Source organism: Urocitellus parryii, chromosome 6 (assembly GCF_045843805.1).
Source record: "Urocitellus parryii isolate mUroPar1 chromosome 6, mUroPar1.hap1, whole genome shotgun sequence".
Lineage (NCBI taxonomy): Eukaryota > Metazoa > Chordata > Mammalia > Rodentia > Sciuridae > Urocitellus > Urocitellus parryii.
In genome coordinates, this window is record NC_135536.1 from 177,665,798 (window position 1) to 177,678,542 (window position 12,745).

The following is a 12,745-nucleotide window of genomic DNA, read 5'->3' on the forward strand; positions in this document are numbered from 1 at the left end:
TAGGGTAATGATGTCTAAATCATTCAACCATCATTCCTATCCCTTTGCCCACTCCTTTCCCCTTCCTGCTCTTTTCATTTAAATTTTTTTTTTTTTAGTTGTAGAAGGACACAATATCTTTATTTATTTATTTTTATGTGGTGTTGAGGATCAAACTCAGTGCCTTACAAGGCAAATGCTCTACCACTGACCCCCAGCCCTGGCCTGAAAAATCATTTCGTAATTGAAGGTCCTATCTCATGTTAGGTCTTTAATTCTACTTCTATTTAGAGGGATTATTTTAAATATATTGAACCCTGAATCTAGTAAGATAGCAATTAAATCGTTTATGTGGAACTTTGCAGCTTTTATTCTCTAACTTAAACATGACAAATATCTTAGCAGGGTAGATATCCTAGTGAATGAAAACAGTGAAAAAATTTTTTTTGTATGTGTGCTGGGCATTGAACCTAGAGCCTCAGTGCATGCTAAGCAAGCACTCAGTCATTAAGTTCTATTCCCAGCCCCCAAAAGGGAATATGAAAAAAAAGTAATGCTTATGGAACTCAAGGACTTTTCTCTGCAGGGGTTGAATGTTTCTTGTGTTAGTATATGCCTTGTGTTTATGCAGAGTTTTGTTTTAGAGCTGTCATTTTATGGACTAGGATGACTATAGTTTTGAAATAGTTGAGACTAGGAGAGTTTCTATTCTCTAGAGTTGAGGCTACTATTCATACATTCATTTACTCATTCAAAACACCAGTTGAGTGCCTACTCATGCAAAGAAAGACTCCTAAAAATTGGGAAGGCAAGACCCAAATATTAGTAAGATGCTATGGATGATCTTAAGGCAAAAGATGGATGCTACTAACAAGGCATAGGTAAAACTGGGCAAGGTGGTACACGTTTATAATCCCCAAAACTAAGAGACTGAGACAGGAGGATTTCAAGTTTGTGGTCAGCTTCAACAACTTAGGGCTGGGGATGTAGCTCAGTGGTAATGTCCCTGCATTCAATCCCTAGTTTAAAAAAAAAAACAAAACAAACAAACAAACCAAAACAAAACAAAAAACAATACAAAACAACAACAAAAAAACCCAGAATTTTGTAAGTTGGAGCTCTCTGGTTAGCAGTCTATTTTTTTTTTTTTTTTAAGATAGAGAGAGACAGGAGAGAGAGAGAATTTTTAATATTTATTTTTTAGTTTTTGGTGGACACAACATCTTTGTTTGTATGTGGTGCTGAGGATCAAACACGGGCCGCATGCATGCCAGGCGAGCGCGATACCACTTGAGCCACATCCCCAGCCCAGCAGTCTATTAATGTCCAGTTCAGAAGAAGCTGGCAAGTCAGGTTTCTTTCTTTTTTCTTTTTTCTTTTTTTTTTAAAGAGAGAGTGAGAGAGGAGAGAGAGAGAGAGAAAGAGAGAATTTTTTTTTTTTTTGAGAGAGAATTTTAATATTTATTTTCTAGTTCTCGGCGGACACAACATCTTTGTTTGTATGTGGTGCTGAGGATCGAACCCGGGCCGCACGCATGCCAGGTGAGCACGCTACCGCTTGAGCCACATCCCCAGCCCAAGTCAGGTTTCTTAATCAAAAAGAAATTAACTATCAAGGTACTTTATTCATATCTGTATCAGGTTTGTTTGTTTATTGCCTTGTCAACCTTAGCCTCTTTCCATCCTCCCTCCTTTCCCATTTGGAGGAATATCATTTATGGGTAGATCATTCCTCTCTTCTTTCCCTGGCAGCACGGACTTATTCATGTGACCTGAGATTGGCCAATCAGCAGTGGCTGCTGGCCAAACTTTGCCTCAAGTGACTCAAAGACAAAGGGACTGAATTCCCACAGTGGTGTATAACACTGCCAGTAGCAGCTGCTGCAGGTTCTTACTTAAATTGCCCTTGTACCTATTTTATAAGTCTGATTTCTGGTTGATGCTCAGGCCCCCAATATCCTTGTAATATAAATATCCTTTTTTTTTTTTTAATAGTGTGATGAAATCTTTTTTTAAATTAAAAAAAAATTTTTTTTAAAGAGAGAGAGAGAGAGAGAGAGAGAGAGAGAGAGAGAGAGAGAATTTTAATATTTATTTTTTAGTTTTCGGCGGACACAACATCTTTGTTTGTATGTGGTGCTGAGGATCGAACCCGGGCCACACGCATGCCAGGCAAGCACTCTACCACTTGAGCCACATCCCCAGCCCAAATATCCTTGTAATATAAATCCTGCCCCCCATTTTTTAGTACTGAGGATGGAACCCAGGCATTTGCCACTAAGTTACAATCCCAGGATTTTTTTTTTTTTTTGGTTTGTTTTTTAAACTTTGAGACAGTGTCTCACTAAATTGCTGAGGCTGGCTTTGAATTTGTAATCCTCCTGCCTCAGCCTCCAGATTAACTGGGATTATAGGAGTGCCCCCAGTGAACAGCTATAATTGTTTTTGCTTGTACTTGCAACAATGTCAATGCTTGTACTTGTATCAGACAAAAAGAATTTTAACTTACAAATTGTGCCAATTTCTTTATCAGGCTATGAGCTCCTTGAGAATAGGGCCTAAAATCTCATTTTGCTCTGGGTCTTTGGTGCCTAGGACAATTCAGACTCTTAATAAATGCAGGAAATGTTATATTTTGTATGGGCCTACAGAGTCTGGGATTCTTGGTATTATCGTGGTTTGTGGGGCAAGAAATCCTCTATATTACAATAGGCATTAATATGTGAGCAATTTCATGTTAATAAGCCTGGAGTATCCTGAAGGTCTTTTCTTGAGCACTTGAATGAATGGTTCTGGTCCTCGAAATGCTTTTTAAAAAATATGAGAAAAAGAGAAATAAAGAAAGAAAAGTAAATATTATTTTTGCATATTATCAGTGTGCAAGAACCATGCTAATCTTCTCTGTATTGTTACAATTTTAGAATGTATACCACCCAATGAGCACAGCCAAAGCTTTTGTCCCTGTTTTTTTTTCTTAATATTTATTATTATTTTTTTTTAGTTTTTGGCAGACACAACATTCTTGTTTTTTGTATGTGGTGCTGAGGATCGAACCTGGGCCGCACGCATGCCAGTTGAGTGCGCTACCGCTTGAGCCACATCCCCAGCCCCATTGTCCCTGGTTTTCTAGTAATTCTTCCTAGGGGCTACCCTTCTGCCCACTCAGCTGAAGAACTCTCTTTATCTCAAGTTTTGATTTGTTTATTTTGATTTTATTTACTTTTTGAGAATTGAACCCAGAGGTGCTCTATCACTAGCTACATTTCCAGTGCTTTACATTTTTTATTTTGAGACATAGATGGCCTCAAACTTGCCATCTTCCTGTATCAGCCTCTTGAGTCTCTGGTGTATACCACCAAACCCAGCTCCAACTGTGATTCCAAAAGCATCTCTTCTGTGGACTCAGGTTATAATGATAATCTAATTTTTTCAATTATTCTCTTTCCTTTTGTTCCTTCTACAGGTACACATTGAGTATCTATTATTTGCAAGCAAATTCTCTCTATTCAAAAAGCAAACAAGGTAGACTATACTTTTATCATGGGAAGTAGGCCAATACAACCAAGAAGAATCATTCTGCCTTTCCTCCCTCCTTTCTTTTCTTTTCTTTGTGTTGGGTGTTGAATCCAGGGCCTTGTGCATGCTAAGCCTACACTCTCATGAGCTGCCCTCCCAGTCTAAAAGAGGAACCATTTTTTTTTAACCTTGCAATACAATCAGAACAAAAACAACATGAAGTGATTAAAACTGTGTAAATGGCTCTGTTGAAAATGAAGAGAGTAATTGCTGTGAGAGGGGTACGTCATCTTATTGGAGCACTTTTAGATTATGTGGCCGGAGAGAGGAATTGATAAACTGAGGAGATGATAAACTGAAACTTCCATTGTGAAGAGTCAGTTTTATGAATAGCAACAGGGAATTCAATGGCCTAGAGGCTGGAAAGAGCCATAGAAACTGACAGAAAAGTCCTCCTCAGTGGCACCTGCCTGTAATCCCAGTGATTTGGGAGCCTGAGGCAGAAGAATTGCAAGTACAGGACAGCCTAGGCAATTTAGCAAAGCCCTAAAGAAACTTGGGAGACACTACCAAAAAAAAAAAAAGGGGGGGGGGCTGGTAAAGCACCCCTGGGTTAAATTCCCAGTTAAAAACAAACAATACATTTAAAAAAACCTGATTGAAAGTCAGTGTGGTCAGAGGATGAGTCAGGGGGTAGGCTGCAGATGGAGAAACTGATTGATGGTTTGTTTTTAAGTAGGGCAGTGACATGATTAGATTTATATTTTAAGAAGTGCGATCTGGCTACCCTCTCTTTTTAGTGTAAAATACAGTCGTTATTGCTCCCATAAATCACTAATTTTAGTATTTCTCCTTGGTACTTGCCAAGTCCCGTTGGGAAAACACCTCAGAATCTTTTGTAGTCCATGCAACTTGGACTTTGGAGACAAAATACAGCTCCGTTTTTTTTTTTTTTTCAACAGCAATTGGTACTGTCTTTCCTAGAAGTTAATGACACAAAGTGGAGGGATGGGAGCAAGGGTCCTGAGGTAAGAAGGAAACTGACTCCTTTGAGGACTTGAAAGACACTGAGAATTCAGGGCAGCTGGATGTGCCAGAAAGAGAGGCAGGTTAAGTTCAGACTTTGAAGAGCCTGGCAAATCTAGGTGAAAACTTAGATCTTAATCTGGAGGAGAGAGGGAAACAGATTTGGAACAGAGGATGACATTGTGAAAAGCTCTCACCGTGTGAAGCATGGATTGAAAGGGGAAAGAATAATAGGGTGGAGATCATGGCTAACTTGGAGAGAGGTGAAGCCTAGACCGGAGTGGTGGCAGGGCTATGGAAAGAAACGAGAGGCAAAATTAACAGGGGAAGGGTAGTATCCGGTCCCGGGCTTTGCGTGGTCTTAGTGGTTAAACCTGAGTGGGGACTTCGTGTTCCTGACGTAGGGCAGGCCTGGTTCCCGCGCGTCAAGGCCGTGGGCGTGGTCTGCTGGAGCCGTCGCCCCGGTGATCCGGTGGGGCGGGGCTGAGGGCGGGGCAGCTGGGGCGCTGCGTCACTCGGTGGTGGCGATGGTGCGTGTGTGTGTGGGGGGCGGGGGATACGCTGGGCGCGTCCCTGGGGTCACGTGGTGCGCAGCACGCAGAGTCCTTCTGTCGGTTGGTCCTGGAGCGGCGCAGCAGGAGCGGAGCCGTGAGGTGAGCTCGCGGCGAGGCGCGGCTAGAGAAAGCCGGCTGGCCGAGGCTGGGTCGGGTCGGGCCCGCGCCGCGCGCGCGCCGTGCGGGCGGGAACGGTGAAAGACGCCACCGCTGCTCCGGTCCCCTGCCTGGCCCCACTCCCCGCCCGGCCCCGTTCGCCCCAGCCGGGAGGGAGGCCTAGGGACCGCTGATGAGAGCGTGGCGGGCGTGCGAGCGGCGCCCAATCCCCGGAGTTGCCCGCGGGAGTGATGCGGACCTCGGCCAATGAGCGCTGCCCGAGGGGGCTGGGCTGTGGGGTGCTGGCCCCGGGCACTGAGCGGGCCGCATTGGGGGTGTGTATGTGTGGTGAGGGGGTGAAAGCTAGGGCCGAACCTGAGCTGGGTGATCCCTGAGAGCCCCATCACCAGCCCCTGCTGTTGCCTTGTGCTTTAGCAATACGCTTTCTTTTATTACCTCTTTAATCCCATTCTGGGAGCACACCCCTTTTTTCAAGACCCCTATCATGGGAGTGTCCCCTTTATAGTTTTGAAAATCTGGGCGGCCCACCCCTTTTATGAAACTCCAACCCTGGGATTTTATCTGTTAAATTCCCCCATACAGAGGGCGTACTCCTTGCCCACCAAACTGGGAGCCCTCCCTTTTTCAAGCCTTCAATCTGAGTACACCCTTTCCAATTTGGGGGTTTATCCCTTTAACAGGTTCTTCAAATCTGAGGTCCTGAAACCAAAGTTTTGGGATACTTTCTTTTTTATTTGATTCTGGGGATTGAACCCGGGGTGCTTCACCACTGATCTTTTTATTTTTTGAGACAGGGTCTTGCTAAATTTCTGAGGCTGGCCTCAAATTTGCTGTCCTCCTGCCTCAGCCTTTGGAGTCACTGGGATTACAGATTTGGGCCATTGGGCCCGCTGGGGAGACTTTTTTGTGTCCCACAACTCCTCCAAGGAAAAAAAATCACCTTCCCAGGAACCCAATCTGACAATATGTTTCCAGAATTTCATTTCTTTTTTTTTTTTTTTGTACTGAGAATTGAACCCAATGGCACTTTACCACAAGAGCCACATCCCCAGCAGTTTTATTTTTATTTTGAAAAGGGGTCTGGTTAAATTGCTAAGGGTCTTGCTTAATTGTTGAGCCTGTCCTCAAACTTGCAATCCTCCTGCTTCAGCCAAGCGAGCCTCTGGGATTACTTACAGGTTTGTGCCACCTGCTGGCTGGCCTGTTTCCAGAATTTCTTAAAAGGGGGGGGGGGCATCCTTTTCTCAACCCTTTAAAACCTGATGTTTATTGGTACATATTTCCAGTTTCTCAAATAAGGGAATTCACTTTCACTTATGTCCTTGGGTTGCACCTTTTTATGAGTTCCCCAACTACCTGGTGGAGACTTATTTTCCTATCCGAAGTTGTGTTTGCTTCCTGCATCCCCTAAATGTATGAACACATCACTCTGGGGGTGAGTGATCTGCAGTTCTTGAGCATACATGCATACCTAATACCTACCTGCCTCCCCCACCTTTTTTTTTTTTTTTTCCCTATATTAGGGGTGGAACCCAGGGGCTTTCACTGGAATTAAATCCCAGCTCTTTTTATCTGTAATTTTGATACAGGATTTCACTGAGTTTCCCGGATTGGCCTCAAACTTGTGCTTCTCCTACATCAGCCTCAGGAGTGCTTGGGGTTATAGGCGAGCATCATGGCTCCCTTTCCCCCCTTTAATACCTTTTTTAGTTCTTTTGCCATCCACAATATTTTCATTTCTCAGTTTCCTTCCTTCTTTGGAACCATATTCCCCTTTAGGTGCTCTCCCAGTCTGGTCAGTGCACCCCATTTCCTCTTCCTCTGGTGAGTGCATGCCTTTGTTCAGCACAGCACTCTCTCTGCTTCCATTTTTTTTTTTTCATGAGCACATTTCCTATGGTCACACCAACTGAACCCTACCCTCCAGATTCCTCTGTACCCCAGAGTCCATCTCCTAAAGTAGTGCCTGAAAATTGCCTTTCATATGTCCATCATATGTCTATTATTTATTTATTTTAAACAATACTCGGGATTGAACCCAGAGCTCCAGCATGCTAAACAGTCTCTACCACTGAACTACATCTCTGGCCAATTTTATTTTTTGTTTTGAGACAGATCTCACTAAGTTGCCCAGGCTGGCCTTGAACTTGCCATCCTCCTGCCTCAGCCTCCTGAGTCGCTGGAATTAAAGGCATATGCCCGGTTTATCTTTTATCTTTCTGCAAACAGGAACTCTTCTCTCTTTTTGCCCTATGCCCAGGCGTTTTTCTGGTTTCTGACTTCCTTTGAACACTGTTCTGTTTATTGAGTGGCTATAGAGATTCCCCCCTTTATTCTTTTTTTTTTTTTTAAATTAAAGCAAGCTTATTATTTTGACTGGCCGGGCTGCGTCTCCCTCCCAAAACGGCGGGAACAAGACAGCCCCCCACCTTTCCTACAGCCCAGCATTATAGCCCAGAAAGTTATACAAAAAGGGTGTTACAGATAACAGAACTCTGACAAGCATCACACTAATGGTAGTTTACACATTTTTTTTTTTTTTCCTGGCCCCAACATCAGAATTTATGAGGACCATTAGAGCCTCAGAGAGGATGGCCAGGGAAGGCCAATATTTATGAGGTGTCACTAAAGTTTCAGAGAGGGCTGCTATCTGGTCACCCCCTTTATTCTTCCTGTGTTGGAGGTGGAGGCCTGCCTGGCCTTCTGGCACAGGAGTCAAATTGGAAAGGAAACCCTTTGCATTTCTTTGGTTATTCACAGGACTTTTAGTTCTCCTGGTGGTTTGCCTCCTCTTAGATTCTACTTGGGTGGGTTCTGTTTTCTACTTTGTTTTATCTCCCTACACTGGAAAAAAAGCCTTCAAGAGATTTTTTTTTAGTACTGTATTGCTTCTAACTTCAAAATTTCTTCCCCATACACTCACTGGCTTTCTTACTTCCTTTTTTCAAGAAAAGAGGTTATTTGGGCAAGGATGTAGCTCAGTGGTAGAGCTCTTGTTCCTCCCCAGTAATGCAAAAAAGGTCATTTGAAGGAAATCCCTTGAATCCTTTTTTGTCCCTGGGGTGCAGGTTGGGGGTGGATATTTAACCTCTCCCATCATCTTACAAATCTGCTAATCTTTGCCCTCAACCCTCCACTTTAAAAATCTACAGATATTTGGAACATCTTATCTCTTAAGAGCCTCTCAGTAGATTCTTTCTTTTGTATGTTTCTCTCCCTTTCCAGATCTTTCTCAGGGTTCTCAGCCTGAACCTCCAACAGATTAATTTCTCCACAGCTGGAATCTCAAGTGCTTGGGGGATAATGACACCTCTGACCTTTCTCCCTTTTGGGAAGTACTTGAGTGTGCAGCTGCACGAGGCCTCAGTGGGGGAGAGCTTGGGGCTGAGAAGACACCAGTAGGACAAAGCAGGAATACTGCATTTTCAGAACCAAGTCCTTCTGAATCTCATTTGGAAACTGGATATTTGCCAAGCACCTGCTTCCTAGGGATGCTGGGGGATTTAATGGTACTCCCAGGAGCCTGTAGGAATTAATGTGTCTTGTGGGGAAGTGCTCTGAACTCAGTTTTGGAACTTGAATAAAATTAACCATTCTTTCATTTTTTCTGAATAACTAAGCTGTTTTATACATATATATATGTATATATATATATATTTTTTTTTTTTGTGCATGAAGGCTCTACAACTAAGTTGTTATTTCAGGAAGTGAACTAGATCCCACACTTAGATCATGTGTTCATTATCTAAGTACTAAGTTTATTTTAAAAAATTGGAGGTCTGTCTGACCAGTATGTAATAAAATATGATATACCTAAAGTGAACAGGTACTTTGTCTCTTTATTTGGCTTTTGATACTTTATTTGTGTACTGCTCTACAGTGCACCCTTAAAGTATTCTATACCAGTGTTTGTCAAACTGGCATGTGCATACAAATCACTTGGGGGTCTTGTTAAAATGCTGATTCTGATTTGGTAGGTCTAGGATGGGATCTGAGTATCTGCATTTCTAATTTGCAGGTGTTACTGAATTACATTTGAATAGTAATGTTTTAAACACAAAGTTAAAGGTTTCTTGGTGAAAATAGAAAATAGGTGTGATTAATTGTGTGCTGGGGTATTGTTTTCTTTTTTCCTTTCTCCAGATACACATCCCTTAAAGTTTGAAAAAGGCTGTTCTTCCTTTCTGAGGCCTATTAATTATACTCAACTACATTTTTTTTTTCTTTTCCTTTTTTGAGATGGCATCTGTGATACCCAAGCTGGTCTTGAATTCCTGTGATCCTCCTACCTCAGCTTCATGAGTAGTTACAGGTGCATATCACTGCATCTGGCTAGCACCATGGCTAAAACCTCTTGGTTTCTATAGATATTGTCATGTTAAAATGCATAAATATTTCTTGGTAAAATGTGAATGCAGTTTTTTCTGGGGGGTGGGGTGGGGTGGGGTGGGGGCAGTTCTGGTGATAGTACCCAGGGCCTTGTGCATGTGTTTCATCATTGAACTATGTCTGAAGCCCTCATATTCTTGACATAGTAAATACTACATGGCCATCTTGGCTCTCTGGTTCTTCATCTGTCATCTTACCACCAGTAGGTAGTCTGAGGTAGTGCATATGCACAGTCACAGGTGTTGGAATTTTTAAGGAGTCCTTCCTAGTTTTCTGGGTTCTAGAAATGGGCCTGGGAAAGATCAGGATAAAGGTAGGCGCCTGCATAACTATTGAGCCACATCCCCAGACCTTTTTAAAGTTTTTTTATATTTAGCTTTTATCTGTCTATGTATCTATCTATCTATCTAATTATCTATTTATTTATGTACATGTGTGCTGAGGATCCAACCCAAGGCCTCACACATGTCAGGTAAGTGCTCCACCACTGAGCCACTATCCCCTTTTTGTATTTTATTAGATACAGGTTTGCTTAGAGCCTTGGTAAGTTGCTGAGACTGGCTTCGAACTCCTGATCCTCCTGCCTCAGTCTTTTAGCCACTGGGATTACAGGCATGTTTCACTGTGCCTACCTAGGTGCCTGGATTTGGATGGAGACTGCTGGCTTGACTCCAGTGGGTGCTCCTTGCGGCAGTGCTGGTGAGATGATGACATTTTTGATGGGGATCAGGGCTCCTTACCCACTTGTCTACATCTATTCTAAGTCTCCATGGCATTTTCCATTCTGAATTTCTTAGATCATCTTGACTGTTACCTGCCTGGCCTTTTTCCAATGTGATCCTATTCCAAGCCCTATCAGGACAAACCTGAATGACCAGACTTTTGTGTCCCAGGTCTTCCCTCAGTCCCTCCATTCCTCAAATGAATGTCAGATCATCTTCACTAACAGATTTGATCTGGATTTGGCCTTAGGCCCAACTCTTCCATTCATTGTGAGGCTTCAGGCAAGCTACTTAATGCTACTAGACCTTGTTTTCCCATTTGGAAAAAAAAAAGAGGGACTGATTATCTCTAAAGTCTACCCTGTTTTGAGTCTTTGTCAGTACTTTGCTTAGAAACCCACTTGTATGGGAGCTCATTGAGCAAATCTGATTTCCTTCACATGTATGTGGGGCAATCTGCCAGTCAGTCCCTTGTCCAAGTCACTTCTGCCACTGTATCTTTTCTAGCTCAGCCAGTGAGCTTGTCATCACACCCAACTTCAGCATTCTTTTGACTCATTGTCTTTTGCCAGTTTTGTACTGTATTTCATTCAAAACTGCCTAACATTCTCAAAGAAATCTGCCTTGAGTTCTCCATGCAGTGTTAGTTACTTCTGCATCAATAAGGCTGAATATTACATAAAGCCATGTTTACTTGTAAGTTTTCTATTTAATGTATATTTTATTTTAATTAGTTATTATTTTTGGGGGTAGCAGGGATTGAACCCAGAGGTATATAACCATTGAGCTACATCTCTAGTCCTTTATTTTATTTTGGTACTGGGGATTTGACCCAGGGGCATTCAACCACACTGAGCCACATCCTTAACCCTTTCGTATTTAAAAAATTTTTTTTAAAGGTTTTTATGTTTTTAGTTGTTATTGGACCTTTATTTTATTTATTTATATGTGGTGCTGAGAATTGAACCCAGTACTTCACACATGCTAGGCAAGCACTCTGCCAATGAACCACAACCCCAGCTCATTATTTTGTTAATCTTTTTTTTAAATATCTGTATTTTATTTATTTTTATGTGGTGCTGAGGATCGAACCCAGGGCCTCGCATGTGCTAAGTGAGCGCTCTACTGGTGAGCCACAACCCAATAGCCAAAACCCTATTTTGTTAAATTTTGAGATAGGGTTTTTCTAAATTACTTAGGGCCTCTCTAAGTTGTTGAGGCTTGCTTTGAACTTCTGATCCTCTTGCCTCAGCCTCCTGAGTTGCTGGGATTACAGGCATGCACCACTGCTTCTGGCTACAATTTTCTTGATAAATATTTTTCAACCAAAGTGTGTGTTTTGCCACTGTCCTTGATTAGGTCATAAACTTGGAGAAAGGGGGGCTCTCCTATCTTTCTTAGGAACTAGTCTGTAGGTTTTTAACTAACAGATAACTAGTCAATATTGAAAGTTTAATTTGTAATAATACTTTGACAACTTTGCTAGATCCTGGCTTAGGTCTTCAGCTGTACTTTGCTTTCTTTGGCCAAATAATGGAACTAATGAGCTAACAGAAATCCCATAAAATTTTAGGGGCCTGATATGAGTCACTAAGTATAAATGGTGGGTGTATAAAAGGGAGGTGGAATTTGAATCAGTGAACTCTGAAGAAGGAGGGCCTGAGAAAGGATTTAAAATGATTCCATCCTGGAATGAAACCCATTATCAGGAAATGAAACCCTTATCAGGAAAATAGTCCTAGGGGTTTAAAGGCTGACTCCCAAGCATTTTAGGTTAGTGTATTGTATTTAGACTCTTTCCTACTGGGGATCTGATATTCAAAAGGCTCTTTTTCACATGGAAAAGGTCCATGACTACAGGAATTGAAATGCCTTCCTTGCTTCTACTGGTGCATAGGTGTTGAGATTTCTGGGTTGTGGAAACCTGACCAGGAAATATGGGCATTTTACAATAATGATAACTGTAGCTAGCATTTTTGGAGCATTCATATGGATTTCATTGAATACTTAAAACTGATCTATTATCCTCTTAACAGGAGGAAACATGACTAAATAACTTGTCCAAGGTCTTTTAGCTGATATGCAGAGCCCAGTATCTTCACCTCTAATCCAGGTGCACTCATATCCTCTTCTCTGCAGTTGCCATACTCCTTTTAGACATTTGAATAAGTCACTTTAATTACAGAATCAAACTAGCACTATCCCTTAATTGTAGCAAGCCTGTAATCCCAGTGACTCAGGAGGCTGAGGCAGGAGCATTTCAAGTTCGAGGCAAGTCTCAATAATTTAGTGAGCCCCTCAGAAACTTAGCAAGACCCTGTTGTAAACTAAAAAAAAACAAAGGGCCAGGGAGCTAGTTCAGTGATAAAGTGCCCCTGGGTTCAATCCCCAGTACCAAAAGAAAAAGAAATTCCTTGATTGTGGAAGTCCAATCCTCTCAAC

At 42.2% G+C, this 12,745-nt stretch overlaps 1 protein-coding gene and 1 non-coding gene across 3 annotated transcripts in view; one reads left to right on the forward strand and one right to left on the reverse strand.

Annotated features, from left to right (window-relative positions):
• Positions 1 to 2,817: 2,817 nt before the first annotated feature.
• Positions 2,818 to 2,923, reverse strand: LOC113179005 (U6 spliceosomal RNA). The gene has a single exon (XR_003300301.2). It is a non-coding gene; the product is annotated as a U6 spliceosomal RNA (small nuclear RNA).
• Positions 2,924 to 5,101: 2,178 nt separating this feature from the next.
• Positions 5,102 to 12,745, forward strand: part of Phf20 (PHD finger protein 20) — a 128,416-nt gene continuing 120,772 nt past the window's right edge. For both annotated transcript variants that reach the window (XM_026383200.2, XM_026383201.2), the window contains exon 1: positions 5,102 to 5,174. The gene's annotated coding sequence lies outside the window, so the exon portion shown is untranslated. The remainder of the gene's footprint in view (positions 5,175 to 12,745) is intronic.